The 19,088-nt window shown below is 47.6% G+C and overlaps 1 long non-coding RNA gene across 1 annotated transcript in view; it reads right to left on the bottom strand.

Moving 5' to 3' along the window:
- LOC139234744 (uncharacterized) overlaps positions 1-19,088 on the bottom strand; it is a 77,902-nt gene that overhangs the window by 25,297 nt on the left and 33,517 nt on the right. The window contains exons 2-3 of the long non-coding RNA XR_011588338.1: positions 10,974-11,006; positions 810-845 (exon numbers count right to left, since the gene is read on the bottom strand). This is a non-coding gene — a long non-coding RNA (uncharacterized lncRNA). The remainder of the gene's footprint in view (positions 1-809; positions 846-10,973; positions 11,007-19,088) is intronic.

The raw sequence follows: 19,088 nt of genomic DNA, 5'->3' as shown, positions 1-19,088 counted from the left end.
TCCTACCAAAGTGGATAACTTCACATTTCTCCACATTATATTCCATTTGCCATGTTCTTGCCCACTCACTTAGCCTATCTATATCCCTTGAAGCCTCTTTGCATCCTCCTCACAACTTACATCACCACCTAGCTTTGTATAATCAGCAAACTTGGATATATTACACTCGGTCCCCTCATCCAAATCATTGATGTAGATTGTGAATAGCTGGGGCCCAAGCACCGATCCTTGCGGTACCCCACTAGTTACAGCCTGCCAGCCCGAAAATGACCCGTTTATCCCTACTATCTGTTTTGTGTCCGTTAACCAATCCTCAATCCATGATACCTACCATAGAGGAAGAGAGACATCCTGGAGAGTTGGAAACCATACTTGACACTTCACAGATCCGTGAACACATTGGACCCAGTATCCCATGGGTGGAAGGATGGAGGTGGGAGTGGGTCCTCCAGGCACCCAGAGTGTGTGGGCTTCACCCCAGTGTGAATCATTGGGTCAGCCCATTGAAATAAGCAGAGGGGTGCAGGCCTGCAACATGTGATACACTGGGGTGGGGCAGGGTCATGGTGTAGGGAAGGCCAGAGGACACAGAGGGGGAAGGTGACACCCCGACACCGTGCACTCCATACCCATCATCGCCTCCACATGGAGGGGTGAAAGTTAAAAGACAGGTCAAAGGTTAGGGAGGAGGTGAGTACCCTTTACTCAAGGCCCCGAAGCACTGCGGGGATGCGGGAGCCCTGTGTGATTTAAACACCTTACTGTGACAGGCCAGCCACCACCGTCAGGAACACCAGTGCCCTCCTTACCTCACCACTTGTCACGCTTGTTTCACTACGAAAGCTCTGGAGATTTAAAGAGACAATACACAGATCAGATATGGAACAGCACAGCTTTTCTCCATTCGAGAATCACACAAAAAAATCTCTGGCTCCAGCATGAACCAATGAAGACACTCAGCCGCAGCAAAAATGAAATTATTTAACAGTTTTAAAAGACTTATATCGATATTATGTTAGTTCTGTCTCCTATTCGAGACTATCTCTATGTGTGGCAGTTTACTTAAAACTGAATATAATGTGCTAGTTGTCATAGATTGACAGTATCAGGTAACCCCATAGACATCATCATCATCATAGGCAATTCCTCGAAATCGAGGAAGACTTGCTTCCACTCTAAAAGTGAGTTCTCAGGTGACTGAACAGTCCAATACGGGAATTACAGTCTCTGTCACAGGTGGGACAGACAGTGGTTGAGGAAAAGGGTGGGTGGGACAGGTTTGCCGCATGCTCCTTCCGCTGTCTGCGCTTGCTTTCTGCATGCTCTCGACGATGAGACTCGAGGTGCTCAGCGCCCTCCCGGATGCACTTCCTCCACTTAGTGCGGTCTTTGGCCAGCGACTCCCAGGTGTCAGTGGGGATGTTGCACTTTATCAGGGAGGCTTTGAGGGTGTCCTTGAAACGTTTCCTCTGCCCACCTGGGGCTCGCTTGCTGTGCAGGATTTCCGAGTAGAACGCTTGCTTTGGGAGTCTCGTGTCAGGCATGCGAATAATGTGGCCTGCCCAGCGGAGCTGGTCGAGTGTGGTCAGTGCTTCAATGCTGGGGATGTTGGCCTCATTGAGGACACTGATGCTGGTGCGTCTGTCCTCCCAGCGATTTGAGGTGTCTACTGTATATGGCCCACAAATCAGCCACCAAGCCCATGGTCTACAGGGCTGTAGTGATACCCGCCCTCCTGTATGGTTCAGAGGCGTGGACCATATACAGTAACCCCATAGACAAGGATGACAGAAACCTGCCTATCACACAGCAATCTGGCAAAAAGCCAATGTGAATCGATTGCCTTCTCACTGAATAAGCCAGTGATGTTTGAGAGATGGGAAGCTCAGTCGAGCCTCCCAGGACTGATGTCAATCCCAGTTCGACTACCTCTCTCTGGCTGACAGACCATTTTTAATGCCTCCAAGAAGCTCAGTTTCCGCCTGCATGCCAAATCTTTCCTTTTTCCTGAACAAGTCCTAACTGCTGAAGCCCAAGTCCATCTAAACACGGAATCCTGCAAAGGAACATAAGAAATAGGAGCAGGATTAGGCCATACGGCCCCTCGAGCCTGCTCCGCCATTCAATAAGATCGTGGCTGATCCGATCATGGACTCAGCTCCACTTCCCTGCCCACTCCCCATAACCCCTTATTCCCTTTTTTGTTTAAGAAACTGTCTATTTCTGTCCTAAATTTACTCAATGTCCCAGCTCCCACAGCTCTCTGAGGCAGCGAATTCCACAAATTTACAACCCTCTGAGAGAAGAAATTTCTCCTCATCTCAGTTTTAAATGGACGGCCCCTTATTCTAAAATCGTGTCCTCTAGTTCTAGTCTCCCCTATCAGCGGAAACATCCTCTCTGCATCCACCTTGTCAAGCCCCCTTATAACCTTATACGTTTCGATAAGATCACCTCTCATTCTTCTGAATTCCAATGAGTAGAGGACCAACCTACTCAACCTTTCCTCATAAGTCAACCCCCTCATCTCCGGAATCAACCTTGTGAACCTTCTCTGAACTGACTCCAAAGCAAGTATATCCTTTCGTAAATATGGTGTGACCTCACCAATACCCTGTATAACTGTAGCAAGACTTCCCGCTTTTATAGTCCATCCCCTTCAACATGTAGTTCGGGATCGGGAATATTAGGTCCTTCATTGAAACACCTGTGAACTCATCCCTTTTTGGTGTGGAAGTTGTCATCCTCGACATGAGGGATCACCTAATACGATACTATACTGTAAACCGATGAAATCTTTTCCCACTGTGGTCAATTTACAGAGTAATGGTGTTCTCAGGGTGGGCTGGGCCTCGGGGTTGTGAGGCTACTGGTGAACTGCAACACTATCGTAACTCCTCAAAGTGCTTTTGCTTTTCATGCCAATTGGGCTCAGAGGTAGATCGTAGGTTCAAGCCCGACTCCAAGATTTGAGCCTGTGGATATCTGAACGGAATATATGGAATTAAGGACAGTAAAGTAAACGGGATATATGAAAATGTATAAGCCATGGAAGAATAGCTGGGAGAATGTCAGATTGCAAATAGTGCAACATCAGCATAGCTAACAGTCTGTCTCAAGGTTTCAAGTCACTAATCCTGCCAATAATATATAATTGTAACATGAAATACATCTGCAGAATTGCAAGGTCTCAGTAAATAGTCACACCATTAGATTGAAACATTTGGAGGCAATACTTGAGCTTTCAAGAAGAACATCTCATATAGATTGACTAATGAGTGGCTGAGTTAGACTGTCAATCCATTTGTATTTTGTTATCTGATTTCAAAACTGTATAACTTAACGCTTTACGATGTAACTTCACCTATCCGTAGGGAGTGTGTACGCTCTATCCAGAGAGTATATCTTCTGTCTGATAGGTCTTACTGGCCGGTAATAAAGACTGCTTTGTTCAAAGCACAAGAGGTATTCGACTCAGTAATTTTACTGAACCAGATTGAGGTAAAAGAATCCAGGAATTAACATTTGGTGTCAGAAGTGGGATCTCAACGGACGACTGCCGAAAACTTGCGAATTAAGAGCCAGACTAGCCTTGGACGAGACGAGGGGAAAATGGCCACTGGAGTGAGTATGATTTCAATACTGCTCCAGTTTCCCCCGGTTTCAAAAGTCTGAGGAAAGTTTAGCCACTCGCTGGTTCTCAGGTAGTGTCTGAACGAGATCCAGGACAATCTGGTGAATACCTTTCAAACTTAGAATAGGGATAGAGATAGGGAAATTGTGCGATGACGCAAACCAAGCGGCGACTTGGAAAGATAGTTAGAGCTAGATAGGGATAGATGATCAATCATGGATCCAAAAAAAAAAAAATTAATAGGAAAGAAAAGAGACTCTTGTGAATGTCTGTTTAAATGAGAAATGCTTCTGTGACTTTTACTGTAAAAAAAAAAGCCGGGGAGTTGTGGTTTGTTTTATCTCAAACAGAATGAAAGTTTGTTTTAACCCTTCGTAGTGTTGTCCTGTATGTGGGAAGTTTAAGAGTGTGAACCTTATTGAATTACGTATATTCGTATGATAAGTTGCGGAGCCAGGAAATGCCCAAAGGATAGGTTTGTTAAAAAAAAAGAAAAAATTACATGGTCCCGGTGGTTAAAAAAAAAAGAAAAACTTGTTGAAAGAAAACATTCAGAGAAGGCACAGCAAAACAACTGAGATGGATTCAAAAGGATTTTAAAAAAATATATTAAATAACACGACCTTGAGGCTGGAACAATTGAGATAACGAAAAGCAGTCCACAGCCTACGTGCCAGACTTCTCCCTAGTTATAAAAAAAGTAACGTACTAAATAGGTGCCGAAAGAAAAAAAATGTTCTGAGATTTTAAATACATCACTCCTGTCCAGTTGGCAGAAAAACTCCATTAAATTAGGGCTTTCATTGACTGATTGGATTTAAACTGCGCAGTGACGCGAAAGGATAGGGAAATTTGGAGACTAAAAGAAATTAATTGAGGCTCATAAGAAATCAAAATTAGAAAATTAGGCTCACAGGGAATAAAATGGGGATTTAAATAGAAGATAGGTGTTCAACTCAGGTACGACGTCGACCTTGTATATCACTTGGCCCGTCTAGGCTCTGATTGAATTTAAAAAAAAACCCCCGCAGCAACTCGGAAGGTAGGGCCGAAGCGAACGCGCAGTGACGTAAACGCGCAGTGAAGCGAACGCGCGGTGACGTAAACGCGCAGTGACGCCGACGCGTAGTGACGCAGAGGCGCAGCAACGCGAATCGCGAAAGTCAGTGCTAATGGCAGTAAGTCTGTAAGTTTTAAAGTGTTTAGAGTTTTAAGTAAAGTTTTAAGTATTGAAATCGCGCGGCGACGTGAACCGCGCGGCGACGCAGGTAAGTGTTAGAAGTCTTTGTCTATTTTGTAAATTGCGCGGCGACGCGAACCGCGCGGCGACGCGGGTAAGTGTTAGAAGTCCTTGTTTATCTTTTAAAGTTTAAAGTATCTTAACTCGCGTGGCGACGCGAGCCACGGGTCGACGCGGATTGCGCGGCGACGTGAACTGCGAGGCAACGCGGATTGCGCGGCGACGTGAACTGCGAGGCGACGTGGTAGTTTAGTATTGAAAACGCGCGGCGACGCGAACCGCGCGGCGACGCGGGTAAGTGTTAGCATTAGTAAAGTTTGGTTATTTGGAGTTAGTTAAAGTCAGTGTTAGTTCTGTAAAGTCTGTGTCTATTTTTAAGTTTGTTTAAATTGCATGACGACACGAACGCGTAGCGACACAGTAATACGAGGGGCAGTGTGAAAATGGGTAATCAGTTAGATAAAACCACGGATGCGGATAATCCGCTACAAAAGCTATGTGAGGAATTCCCTGAAAGAGCTGAAGACTTTAGAAAATTATCAGGAGCCCTGAACAAATTATTAGGGGATGACCAGTGGCCTCTAGGTCACACTAGAAGCGTAGAGGTAAAAAAAAAGCACAGGGATTAATTTGGAGAAGGGGACGAGGAAAAGGGGATAAAAAAATGTAATTGCAACCTGGCGACATTATTGTCAGAAATTAAAAGATGCATCACTTCTATCGAGTTGGCAAACAAATGCTATTAAATTAGGACTTGCATTGACAGAGGGAACACATGTTAAAACTGTAGACGTCTTAAAAAAAAAGAATGAATGTGCGCACGAGAAACTTGCTAAGAGATCCTCTGTGACCTCTGAGAAAGGTATTGATCAACTACAAGTTAAAATGGCTGGCTTTGTGTTAACCGAGACTGATGATGAAATTGATGAGTGGCCACTGACTCAGCGCCCAACGGCGCCTCCCGCACCCCCTGGCCTCTTGCTCCAGTCCTCTTCCCAACACCCTCCACCTAGCACTCCGGTAAAAAGAGTTAGGAACAACCACATATCACCAAAGCAACAAACCCAAACTGACTCCTCATCCTCTGATAGCGATTCGGATCCCCAGTTCACAGGCAATATAGCCGAAAGGACCAGATCTCACACTCGAAAGGGCAGAACTATATCTCAACATCACAAACAGTCCCGTAAATCTTCTAGTCAACCTACCAGTCCAAGTTGTGAAAGACATAGCAAACACCCCCGCCGATCGAGACGCAGAACTGTCAAGCAGTCAGACAGCTCTGAAACATCCTCCGGCCTAGAAATGATTTCCAAGATCCCAAAGTCCCGACACCAATTCCCTGTCAGACCAATGCCAAATCCTGATGCACAACAAGCTGCAGACCACCTCTCTATAGATGTCTGTGATCTTCAAACAACTATTTGATTGCTCACGCTATCCGGACAGATGGAAAGGGCAGTTAGATATTATTGGCAGAAAAAGAAAGGGGAGGGGGGAGGTGCGCCCCCAACCCGGGTCAAGACTGAATACGTGACTAGAAAGGAAGAGCCATCTCGGGAGGAAGGATCAATAGAACCGCAGTGTTGCATACAGGATTGGATGGATAAGCAAGGATACGGTTATACTAAACAACCAAACGGCCCAAGCCCTGCTAATAAACCTCCCTATTGTCCCCGGCATGGTATGGGAAGAGGCCGGGACTGGGTAAGAGGAATTGACTGTTTTAATTGTGGGCAGGAAGGACATTGGAATAAAAATTGCCCCTACCGTCAGCATGGAAAAGGAAGAGGAGGAAGAGGAGGGGGGCAAGGGGGGAGAGGAGGATCTTACACTAACTTCTCCCAGAACAACCCCTTTGGTCAATTGTCCCCCGATTGACTACGCAGCTTGATTGTGCAGGGATCCTCCCCGGATGACGAACCCATTCTGAATGAGTGGCAACCCTTTTTGATAGATACGGGAGCCTTCATGTCTTCTGTACAATCAAAGCTTAAACTCCCTGCTTCTACTGAACTTTCAGGATTCCTGGGACAAATCTCGACATTCCCAGTGTCAGAACCAGTTAAAATGGGTTACCAGGAAGAATCGGTGGAACCTCGAGTTGTTATCTGGACTGTAACTTGATGGCTAGAGACCTCCTTTGCAAATTCCAGTTGCATTTGGAGTGTGGAGATAATGGGATTATTGTAAAACAGGAAACCCTTAAGCGGCAGTATTATACCACTAGAACCCCTCAGTGGTGGTCTCTGGACCTGCCGCAGGCACCCTATCACGTGACCCTAGCATACGATCCCAGTGGAAAGAATCAGGACCTGCAGAACTTTTATCAGGATCACGAAGGGGAAGTGAAGGGAATTCTATTAAGGGCTAGAGTGACTGGACTGGAAAGAGAGGCAGATTTTGTGGAAGTGGATAAGAATCTGTGGAAACAGCCCCTAACAATGGCACCGCATATTGCTCGTGAAGTATTAGCCCCTCACCATGCTAAAGATTTGGGAGTTATGGTACGTAAGGCCATAGATGAGGCTGACCCTACCAGCCGGGATGTGCAAATTGTAAAACATGGCCGAACAGTCCAATTTAATGGGGACCCCGAGAAAGTATTAACAACTCTACGGCATCATACTGGCTCGGACATACCTGATTATGTGGATCCTCATGTGTGGGCAGAGGACCCCTTCCAAGTGGGTTATACTCCCATTAATTGAGATCCCAGTGCAGGGCAATGTGGACTGGCCCTCTATCCGACAGAACCCACTGAAATCACAGGCAATCCTAAACTGACTTTTCGGCACTGTACTGCAATTAATCCGGCCTGTTTTCTTACTGAGCCACCCCAAGATGAGGAAGAACCCAGTCATGATTGTTTATGTTTGTTGACGGAAGTACTTCTATTAATCCAGAAGATACACGAATCTCAGGATACGCCATAGTAAACCAGGAGAATCAGGTCTTGGAATCTGCTGCTTTGAAACCGCCTATTCTGCTCAACAAGCTGAACTATTCGCCCTCACCCAAGCCTGTATCTTGGCCAAAGATCTCAAAGTCAATATCTATACCGACTCTAGGTATGCCTTTGGGGTGGCGCATGATTTTGGACAATTATGGAAAAATAGGGGATTCCTAACCTCACAGGGGAATGAGATATCTCATAATCAGCTAGTATCTGATTTGTTGCAAGCCCTCATGTTCCCAAACGCATTGCCATTGTACCAAGAGGCCAAACAGGCCTCTCGTGACCAACAGATGGTAGTGCCCAAAATTATGAGTCAGACTAAAAATCCTGCGAAGGATAAGTTAGCCTCGGAAAAACCAATGCCAACCATCCAAGATGTTATAAAAGCACAGGAGGACGCTCCTGAAAAAGATAAACTGTTGTGGAAATATTATGCATGTACTTATGACAATGTTTCTAAACTCTGGACCACTCCCGCGGAACAGACTTGCATGTCTGACGAGTTGGCCTCATGGGTTATAGAATGTCTGCATTTTGCTACTCATTGTGGAGCAAGGGCAACAAGTGATACGCTTTTGGCTACTTGGTGGCACCCTAAACTCCAGGCGCTCACCCAGAACATCAGTAGTCGTTGCCTGGTTGGCCAGCAACATATTCCAGGGAAGGGAGTCCCCTGTGATTGGGGTAAAACGCCCCTACCCGAAGGTCCCTTTGAGACATTTCAGTTGAACTACATTGAGTTGCAAAAAGTTCAGTGTTACAGATATGTGTTAGTAATAGTAGATGTGTTTAGCAGATGGATTGAAGCCTACCCTAACCTGGACAATAAGACTCAGACTGTTGTTAAGGTGTTAATGAGGGAAATTGTTCCTAGATATGAGATCTCAGCTAGACTGATGACCACCTATGTTCTTTCTCTGACTCAGGCTCTGCGACTAGTTCACAACCAGGTTCAAGATGCTCACCTCGACCTCCCAGTTTTACCCGAATTGTCCCTCGTGGCACCAGGGAAGTATGGATTCGGAAGGGATTAGAGCCACAATAGGAGGGGCCTTTTTAGGTGTCACTCACTACCCCCACTGCAGCCAAGGTTGAGGGGAAAAGTGCCTGGGTTCACCTGCACCACTGCAAGCTCATCACCATTTAAACAAATTTTGCTGGTTAGTCTAATTCCTGTTTCTGTTCCAGATCTCCTCCTCCCTATAGCTGAACAAGGCAGTTGAAGGAGGATCAGTTTGAACTCTTACCTGTCAGACAGCCAAATACACTGTCGGAGACCTGAAGGGAAACGTGAAAACAGAACTCTTTTTATCAGCTAAATAATTGGACTATTTATAAGATGAGACTGTGTCTGTATGCTACTGTCTGCATAATAGTGTTGATATATGACAGTTTTGGTGCACGGGAAGGAAGACAAAGGCGAGAGCTCCATGTAAATACTTTTTTGTATATGTCTTACGTTTATGCGGAAAAAGGGCACTTCACTAGATGCTGGGTGTGTTCACATATCCCTATACATTCTAAAGGGGGAATTCCTTTGCGCACCGTTCCCCTGACCCTAACTGAGACTGTGAGATGGATTCAAAGAAACGATATTGGAACAGGTAGCTAACCGCACTGCTGAGGCTCTGGAGGGCATCACAGCTGAAATGGTAGCGATAAGGACCATAGCATTACAAAATCGAATGGCCCTCGATTACCTGTTAGCTGAGAAAGGGGGAACGTGTGCCCTGATAGGATCTGAATGTTGCACTTACATTCCTGATAGTTCAGAAAACATAACCCACCTTGCCGATCACATAAGGAGGGAGGTGAAAAAGTTATCCACACCAGCAAAAGAACTTAGCAGGTTTGATTGGTTTCTGGGTGGATCTTGGAGATCCTATCTAATACATGGGGCAATTGTTCTCCTCATAATAATTACCTGCTGGTTGATTGTTGGTTGCCTTAACCTCTGCTGTAAAGCAATGACAAGGTTAGCAGACCCTCTTGTGGTCAATGGTTCCCGGGTTATGATCCAACAAACTAGAGAACTACTCAACAATGCAATACTCATAAAATGATCCTAAATGTTATCATAGAATGATAAAAGGGGGGATGTGGATATCTGAACGGAATATATGGAATTAAGGACAGTAAAGTAAACGGGATATATGAAAATGTATAAGCCATGGAAGAATAGCTGGGAGAATGTCAGATTGCAAATAGTGCAACATCAGCATAGCTAACAGTCTGTCTCAAGGTTTCAAGTCACTAATCCTGCCAATAATATATAATTGTAACATGAAATACATCTGCAGAATTGCAAGGTCTCAGTAAATAGTCACACCATTAGATTGAAACATTTGGAGGCAATACTTGAGCTTTCAAGAAGAACATCTCATATAGATTGACTAATGAGTGGCTGAGTTAGACTGTCAATCCATTTGTATTTTGTTATCTGATTTCAAAACTGTATAACTGTTAACGCTTTACGATGTAACTTCACCTATCCGTAGGGAGTGTGTACGCTCTATCCAGAGAGTATATCTTCTGTCTGATAGGTCTTACTGGCCGGTAATAAAGACTGCTTTGTTCAAAGCACAAGAGGTATTCGACTCAGTAATTTTACTGAACCAGATTGAAGTAAAAGAATCCAGGAATTAACAAGCCCATCGTCTAGACTGCAGTGCAGTACTGAGGGTACGCTGCATTGTTGGAGGTACCGTCTTTTGGACAAGATGTCGCCCTGTCTACCCTCTGTGTTGGACGTAAAAGGGCCCATTTGAGCAAAGCGGGGAGGTCTCCTGGTGTTCTGGGCTAACAGTCTTCCCTCAACCAGCACCGCCAAAAAAACTAGCTCGGCATTCATCACGTGGCCTGTTTGTGGGATCTTTCTGTGCACAATTGCCTGCCATGTTTACCCACAAAGCAACAGTGATTGAACTTTAAAATGCATGTATTAACTGTAAAGCACTATGGGATGTCCTGAGGATGCGAAAGGTATAGAAATGCAAGTTATTCCTTATAACACACAGCAGTGTACGGGGTACCCGACACCATACAGCACACGCCAGACGCCATCTCTGTGTTTCAACGGGTAATTTTGGGAGTAGTGTTCTTGTGTCAGTTCGGTGGTGCCTTATTCAGATTTGCCTCACCTGGTAATGTGATGTTGTTGTTTCAGTGGAAAACTGGAAAGACAAAGACAAAACATACATCACATTGCTGTAATAATGCAACATCACTGACAGAATCTTACAGCACAGAAGGAGGCCATTCGGCCCATCGTGCTTTTTGAAAGAGCAATCCAATCAGTCCCACTCCCCTGCTCTTTCCCCACAACCCGGCTAATTTCTCTCCTTCAAGTATTTAACCCTTTTGAACCTGATTCCACCTCCCTTTCAAGCAGCACATTCCAGATCACAAAAACTCACAGTGGAAATAAAATTCTCCTCATCTCGCCTCTGGTGCTTTTGCCAATTACTTTAAATCTGAATCCTCTGGTTACCGACCCTCCTGCCAGTGGGAACATTTTCTCCCTGTTGACTCTGCCAAAATCCCTCCTAATTTTGAACACCTTTATTAAAACTCCCCTTAACCTTCTCAGCACTAGGGGGAACAATGACAGCTTCTCCAGTCTCCCCACGTCACTGAAGTCTCCCGTGTATTTAGAGACCAATCAGAATGGATTTACCTTTGCATCCCCTGGTCCTCAGCCAGCCTGTGTTGGGCTGCAGTTGGTCACTACAACACCGGGCCGGACTATCTGTGGGCTGGAGGGAAGGGTGGGCAATCAGGCTCAGTATTACTGACCCCTGGGCATTGGAAAACGAGAGAGTTCAGATTCGACAATGATGCCCCCTCAATCGAATCACACGTTGACTCATTGAAGAGGCTCATGAGTGGGCAATGAAAACTCGGTGAGATACTGGAGGGACTGTCATCCCCCATGGGTCCATTCTCCAGAATGAGTCAACATCGTCCGTAGGGTCAAGGGAGGGGTCACATGGGAGGGGTCGCACAGGAGCGGAGTGGGGAGGAGAGCGGGGGGTGTGGGAGGGGAGCGGGGCTGGGGAGTGGGAGGAAGCGAGCGGGGGGGTCACACAGGAGGGGGGAGGGGAGGGGAGCATGGGGGAGGCTTGGGAAGGGAGGGGGGGGTCACACGAGAGGGGAGCTAGGTATTGCATGGGAGGGAACAAGGAGAGGCGAGGGAGGGGAACGGTAGGGGGGGTGTGGGAGGGGAGCGGGGGGGGTGGTGGGAGGGGAGTGGGGGGAGAGGAGCGGAGTAAACAGGAAAAGAAAGTTTGAAAGTTGATCATGTAACAGGCACTGAAATAATCAAAAATAGTCCCCTGGTATAGTGGGTGAAAGCTTTGCTCAGTGCAACAACAACTTGTATTTATATAGCGCCATTAACATAGCATAATGTCCCAAGGTGCTTCACAGGAGCAATTATCAAACAAAATTTCACACTGAGCCGCATAGGGAGATATTCGGGCTGCTGATCAAAAGCTTGGTCAAAGAGGTCGCTTTTAAGGAGCGCCTTAAAGGAGGAAAGAGGCGGAGTGGTTTAGGAAGGGAGTTCCAGAGCTTGGGGCCCAGGCAGCTGAAGGCACGGCCACCAATGGTGGAACGATTAAAATAGGGGATGCACAAGAGGGCAGAATTGGAGAAGCGCAGATATCTTGGGGACGGCGGGAGGGGGGGGGGGGATTGTGGGGCTGGAGGAGATTACAGAGATTGGATGGGGGGAGGCCATGGAGGGATTTGAAAACAAGGAAAAGAATTTTAAAATGGAGGTGTTGTTGGACCGGGAGCCAGTGTAGGTCAGCGAGCACAGAGGATGATGGGTGAGTGGGACTTGATACGGGCAGCAGATGTTTGTATGGCCTCAAGTTTACGGAGTCTGGAAGATGGGAGGCCGGCCAGGAGAACATAGGAATAGTGAAGTCTAGAAGTAACAAAGGCACGAATGGTGGTTTCAGCTGCAGATGAGCTGAGTCAAAGGCGGAGATGGGTGATGTTATGTACTTGGAACTAAACGCTTTTGGTGATGGAGTGGATATGGGGTTAGATGCTAATTGCAGGGTCAAATACGATACCAAGGTTGCAGAGAGTCTGGTTCGGCCTCAGACAGTGACCCGGGAGAGGGATAGAGTTGGTGATTAGGGAATAGATGTGGCGGGGACCGAAGACAAAGGCGTTGGTTTTCCCAATATTGAACACTGAACTGTAGACCCCAGTCTGTGATATCACGGGTTAGATACAGAGTAAAGCTCCCTCTACACTGTCCCGCCAAACATTCGCAGGGCAGGTACAGCACGGGTTAGATACAGAGTAAAGCTCGCTCTACACTGTCCCGTCAAACATTCGCAGGGCAGATACAGCATGGGGTTAGATACAGAGTAAAGCTCCCTCTACACTGTCCCATTAAACACTCCCAGGGCAGGTACAGCACGGGGTTAGATACAGAGTAAAGCTCCCTCTACACTGTCCCATCAAACGCTCCCAGGGCAGGTACAGCATGGGGTTAGATACAGAATAAAGCTCCCTCCACAATGTCCCATCAAACACTCCCAGGGCAGGTACAGCATGGGGTTAGATACAGAATAAAGCTCCCTCTACATTGTCCCATCAAACACTCCCAGGGCAGGTACAGCACGGGGTTAGATACAGAGTAAAGCTCCCTCTACACTGTCCCATCAAACGCTCCCAGGGCAGGTACAGCATGGGGTTAGATACAGAGTAAAGCTCCCTCCACAATGTCCCATCAAACACTCCCAGGGCAGGTACAGCATGGGATTAGATAGAGTAAAGCTCCCTCTACACTGTCCCATCAAACACTCCCAGAGCAGGTACAGCATGGGGTTAGATACAGAATAAAGCTCCCTCCACAATGTCCCATCACACACTCCCAGGACAGGTACAGCACGGGGTTAGATACAGAGTAAAGCTCCCTCTACACTGTCCCATCAAACACTCCCAGGGCAGGTACAGTACAGGGTTAGATATAGAGTAAAGCTCCCTCTACACTGTCCCATCAAACACTCCCCAGGCAGGTACAGCACGGGGTTAGATACAGAGTGAAGCTCGAAAGGTGAAAGGGATGGAAGAGGGTAAGGAGGACAAGGTGCGTAAGAGTGAGGTGAGAGGCCAAGGATGGTGCGGGACAAGGGATGGGAAGTCCAGCTGGGTCGGGGGCAAAAGGGGAATAATTCCTGGGCCATGTTTCTATCAGTGCCAGGAAGCAAATAAAATCATCCACAATGAACTACTGGATACAGCGGGCCTTGTTTACACAGAGATAGCATTCTAGGTGTGGAGCTGGTCAGTCATAATTGAACTTGTGGGGTGGTGGGGGGGGGTGAGCAGAGGGGAGCCAGTTGGGAAAATCAGCTCCTTAAAGCCAGCCTGCACCTCTGAAAGGGGAGGTGGTGTTTCGGGTGTGTTGTGGTGAAAGAGCATTCCTGAAGCAGCGGGGCTCCTATTGGTGTCCAGGGACACTGTCGGGGGAGGTGCTTATTGAAGGACTCGTGCAGGAAGGAGTTCCTGTTTCCCTCAGATGGCAGATGGGTGCCACACCCAAACACTCAGCATGGTGGAGCAAAGTGGCTGAACGGGTCAGCCCCAGCACCTGGCTGCAGTGCCACAATAAATGTAATGACCTTACCAGACCTGTCAAGGTAAGACTCCTCTTCATATCTCCCTGACTCTGAGTACACCCTGCAACACCACCCCCAGCGCTACCAATCCTCCCCTCCCCCACTGCACAAGCCCCTCCTTCGATCACGACATCACACTTCACTACACCTCCGTGTGACACACCCAACACCTGCTGCACCTGGACACACACAACATTCTGCCTGGATTGTGTGTGGACCTGGATTAATTCTGTTGTTCTGTGAATTCTTGCATACCTCACACCGTAAACACTTCCTTCCATCCAACAACTTCCCCTCTTGCCCACACCTGCAGCCTCTTCCTCACTGCTTGCACGCAATGCTCATCAACGACCTAGCTGGGCTTTCTATCTCTCGACCACAATGAATATAATGACCTTACCAGGCTCATCAAGGTAAGACTCCACTTCATATCTCCCTGACTCTGAGTCATCATCATCATCATCATAGGCAGTCCCTCGTATCGAGGATGACCTGCTTCCACGCCAAAAAGGGGATGAGTTCACAGGTCTTTCAATGAAGGATCTAATATTCCAGTCCCGAACTACACGTTGAAGGGTGGAAGATGCCTTGTGTGGATTTACTGAACGTATTGTGGCTGTTGCACACCAGCCACCACACGGGCTTGACAGAGCTAGGTCTTGGTCCAGTGGCAAGGATTACCCAAGACGACTGGAGACCAGCTCTGCTGCACGGACCTAGTGCGCACACATAGCGCAGTGTGGGCTGGTCCGTGCTTCCCCTGGGCCCTCGCCTCTACTGGGCTCCGAACTCACGCCTCTCCTGGGCCCCGATCACATCCCTCTACAATCTCTCGCCGCTCCTTCGCCCCGACCTCGCCGCTCCTGCTGTACCTGCCCACGCTCCGATCACCGACCTGGACATTGATGACGTCCCCCTTCACTGCCGTGGCCCTCCTGCACCAGCTCGCGCTGTACCTTGCCGTGGTACGCCGCCACGCTACCCAAGGCCGCCGCTCGCCGCTCCTTTTATGGCCCTAACCTGCCGCTGATCGTCTCTCGCAGGTCGGGGTCGCTACATTGCCTTTCATGTGGCACCTTGTCAAATGCCTTCTGGAAGTCCAAATACACCACATCCACTGGTTCCCCTTTATCCACCCTGTTCGTTACATTCTCAAAGACTTCCAGAAAATTTGTCAAACATGACTTCCCTTCATAAATCCATGCTGACTCTGCCTGACTGAATTTTGCTTTTCCAAATGTCCTGCTGCTGCTTCTTTAATAATGGATTCCAACATTTTCCCAACCACAGATGTTAGGCTAAGTGGTCTATAGATTCTTGCTTTTTGTCTGTGTTACATTTGCGTTACATTTGCAGTTTTTAATCTGCTGGGACCTCATTGTGCGAGGCCGCTTGGGGAAGAGTGACCATAATATGGTGGAATTCTACATTAGGATGGAGAATGAAACAGTTAATTCAGAGACCATGGTCCAGAACTTAAAGAAGGGTAACTTTGAAGGCATGAGGAGCAAATTGGCTAGGATAGATTGGCGAATGATACTTAAGGGGTTGACAGTGGATGGGCAATGACAGACATTTAGAGACCGCATGGATGAACTACAACAATTGTACATCCCTGTCTCGCGTAAAAATAAAAAAGGGAAGGTGGCTCAACCATGGCTATCAAGGGAATCAGGGATAGTATTAAAGCCAAGGAAGTGGCATACAAATTGGCCAGAAATTGCAGCGACCCCGGGGACTGGGAGAAATTTAGAACTCAGCAGAGGAGGACAAAGGGTTTGATTAGGGCAGGGAAAATTAAAACGGACTGCAAAAGCTTCTCTTGATATGTAAAGAGAAAAAGGTTAGTAAAGACAAACATAGGTCCCCTGCAGTCAAAATCAGGGGAAGTCATAACAGGGAACAAAGAAATGGCAGACCAATTGAACATGTACTTTGGTTCGGTATTCACTAAGGAGGACACAAACAACCTTCCGGATATAAAAGGGGTCAGAGGGTCTAGTAAGAAGGAGGAACTGAGGGAAATCCTTATTAGTCAGGAAATTGTGTTGGGGAAATTGATGGGATTGAAGGCCGATAAATCCCCAGGGCCTGATGGTCTGCATCCCAGAGTATTTAAGGAGGTGGCCTTGGAAATAGCGGATGCATTGACAGTCATTTTCCAACATTCCATAGACTGGATCAGTTCCTATGGAGTGGAGGGTAGCCAATGTAACCCCACTTTTTAAAAAAGGAGGGAGAGACAAAACAGGGAATTATAGACCGGTCAGCCTGACATCGGTAGTGGGTAAAATGATGGAATCAATAATTAAGGATGTCATAGCAGCACATTTGGAAAGAGGTGACATGATAGATCCAAGTCAGCATGGATTTATGAAAGGAAAATCATGCTTGACAAAACTTCTGGAATTTTTTGAGGATGTTTCCAGTAAAGTGGACAAGGGAGAACCATTTGATGTGGTGTATTTGGACTTTCAGAAGGCTTTCGACAAGGTCCCACACAAGAGATTAATGTGCAAAGTTAAAGCACATGGGATTGGGGGTAGTGTGCTGACGTGGATTGAGAACTGGTTGGCAGACAGGAAGCAAAGAGTAGGAGTAAATGGGTACATTTCAGAATGGCAGGCAGTGACTAGTGAGGTACGGCAAGGTTCTTTGCTGGGGCCCCAGCTGTTTACATTGTACATTAATGATTTAGACGAGGGGATTAAATGTAGTATCTCCAAATTTGCGGATGACACTAAGTTGGGTGACAGTGTGAGCTGTGAGGAGGATGCTATGAGGCTGCAGAGTGACTTGGATAGGTTAGGTGAGTGGGCAAATGCATGGCAGATGAAGTATAATGTGGATAAATGTGAGGTTATCCACTTTGGTGGTAAAAACAGAGAGACAGTCTATTATCTGAATGGTGACAGATTAGGAAAAGGGGAGGTGCAACGAGACCTGGGTGTCATGGTACATCAGCAATTGAAGGTTGGCATGCAGGTACAGCAGGCAGTTAAGAAAGTAAATGGGCATGTTAGCCTTCATAGCGAGGGCATTTGAGTACAGGGGCAGGGAGGTGTTACTACAGTTGTACAGGGTCTTGGTGAGGCCACACCTGGAGTATTGTGTACAGTTTTGGTCTCCTAACTTGAGGAAGGACATTTTTGGTACTGAGGGAGTGCATCGAAGGTTCACCAGACTGATTCCCGGGATGGCAGGACTGACATATCAAGAAAGACTGGATCAACTGGGCTTGTATTCACTGGAGTTCAGAAGAATGAGAGGGGACTTCATAGAAACGTTTAAAATTCTGACGGGTTTAGACAGGTTAGATGCAGGAAGAATGTTCCCAATGTTGGGGAAGTCCAGAACCAGGGGCCACAGTCTAAGGATAAGGAGTAACCCATTTAGGACCGAGATGAGGAGAAACTTCTTCACCCAGAGAGTGGTGAACCTGTGGAATTCTCTACCACAGAAAGTTGTGGAGGCCAATTCACTAAATATATTCAAAAAGAAATAGTCCTTACTACTAGGGGGATCAAGGGGTATGGCGAGAAAGCAGGAATGGGGTACTGAAGTTGCATGTTCAGCCATGAACTCATTGAATGGCGGTGCAGGCTCGAAGGGCCGAATGGCCTACTCCTGCACCTATTTTATATGTTTCCCCAGAATCCAGGGATTTTGGCAAATTACAACCAATGCATCCACGATCCCTGCCGCTACTTCTCTTAATGAGAACACCTTGCAACACAACCCTGCCCCCAGCACTACCAATCCTCCCCTCCCCCACTGCACAAACCCCTCCTCCGATCACTACTGCACGCTTCACTACTACTCCGTGTGACACACCCAACACCTGCTTCACCTGCCACACACAATATTCTGCCCGGATTGTGTGTGGACCTGGATTAATTCTGACAGTTCTGTGAATTCTCGCATACCTCACACCGTAAACACTTCCTTCCATTCAATGACTTCCCCTCTTGCCCACACCTGCAGCCTCTTCCTCTCGGCTTGCACGCGATGCTCATCCCTGACCTGGCTGGGCTTTCCATCTCTCGACCTGCTCAATCCTTCATCCAAGTCGTACCGTGACCTCTCACCTCACTCTTCTGCACCGTGTCCTCCTTACCCTCTTCCATCCCTTTCACCTTTCCTTCAAAGCGTTCTTCCCAAATCCCTCCGGCCTGGTCTCCCTCCCACTCCCGGCACTGAGAGGGCCATCGCTAATCCACTCCCCAGGACAGGCCCCACACTGACCCACTCCCCCAGGACAGGCCCCACACTGACCCACTCCCCCAGGACAGGCCCCACACTGACCCACTGCCCCAGGACAGGCCCCACACTGACCCACTGCCCCAGGACAGGCCCCACACTGATCCACTCCCCCAGGACAGGCCCCACACTGACCCACTGCCCCAGGACAGGCCCCAGACTGACCCACTGCCCCAGGGCAGGCCCCACACTGACCCACTCCCCCAGGACAGGCCTCACATTGATCCACTCCCCCAGGACAGGCCTCACACTGATCCACTCCCCCAGGACAGGCCCCACACTGACCCACTCCCCCAGGACAGGCCTCACACTGACCCACTGCCCCAGGACAGGCCCCACACTGACCCACTG

This window comes from Pristiophorus japonicus, chromosome 22 (genome assembly GCF_044704955.1).
Source record: "Pristiophorus japonicus isolate sPriJap1 chromosome 22, sPriJap1.hap1, whole genome shotgun sequence".
NCBI lineage: Eukaryota > Metazoa > Chordata > Chondrichthyes > Pristiophoridae > Pristiophorus > Pristiophorus japonicus.
This window is presented reverse-complemented; position numbering and strand designations above follow the sequence as displayed.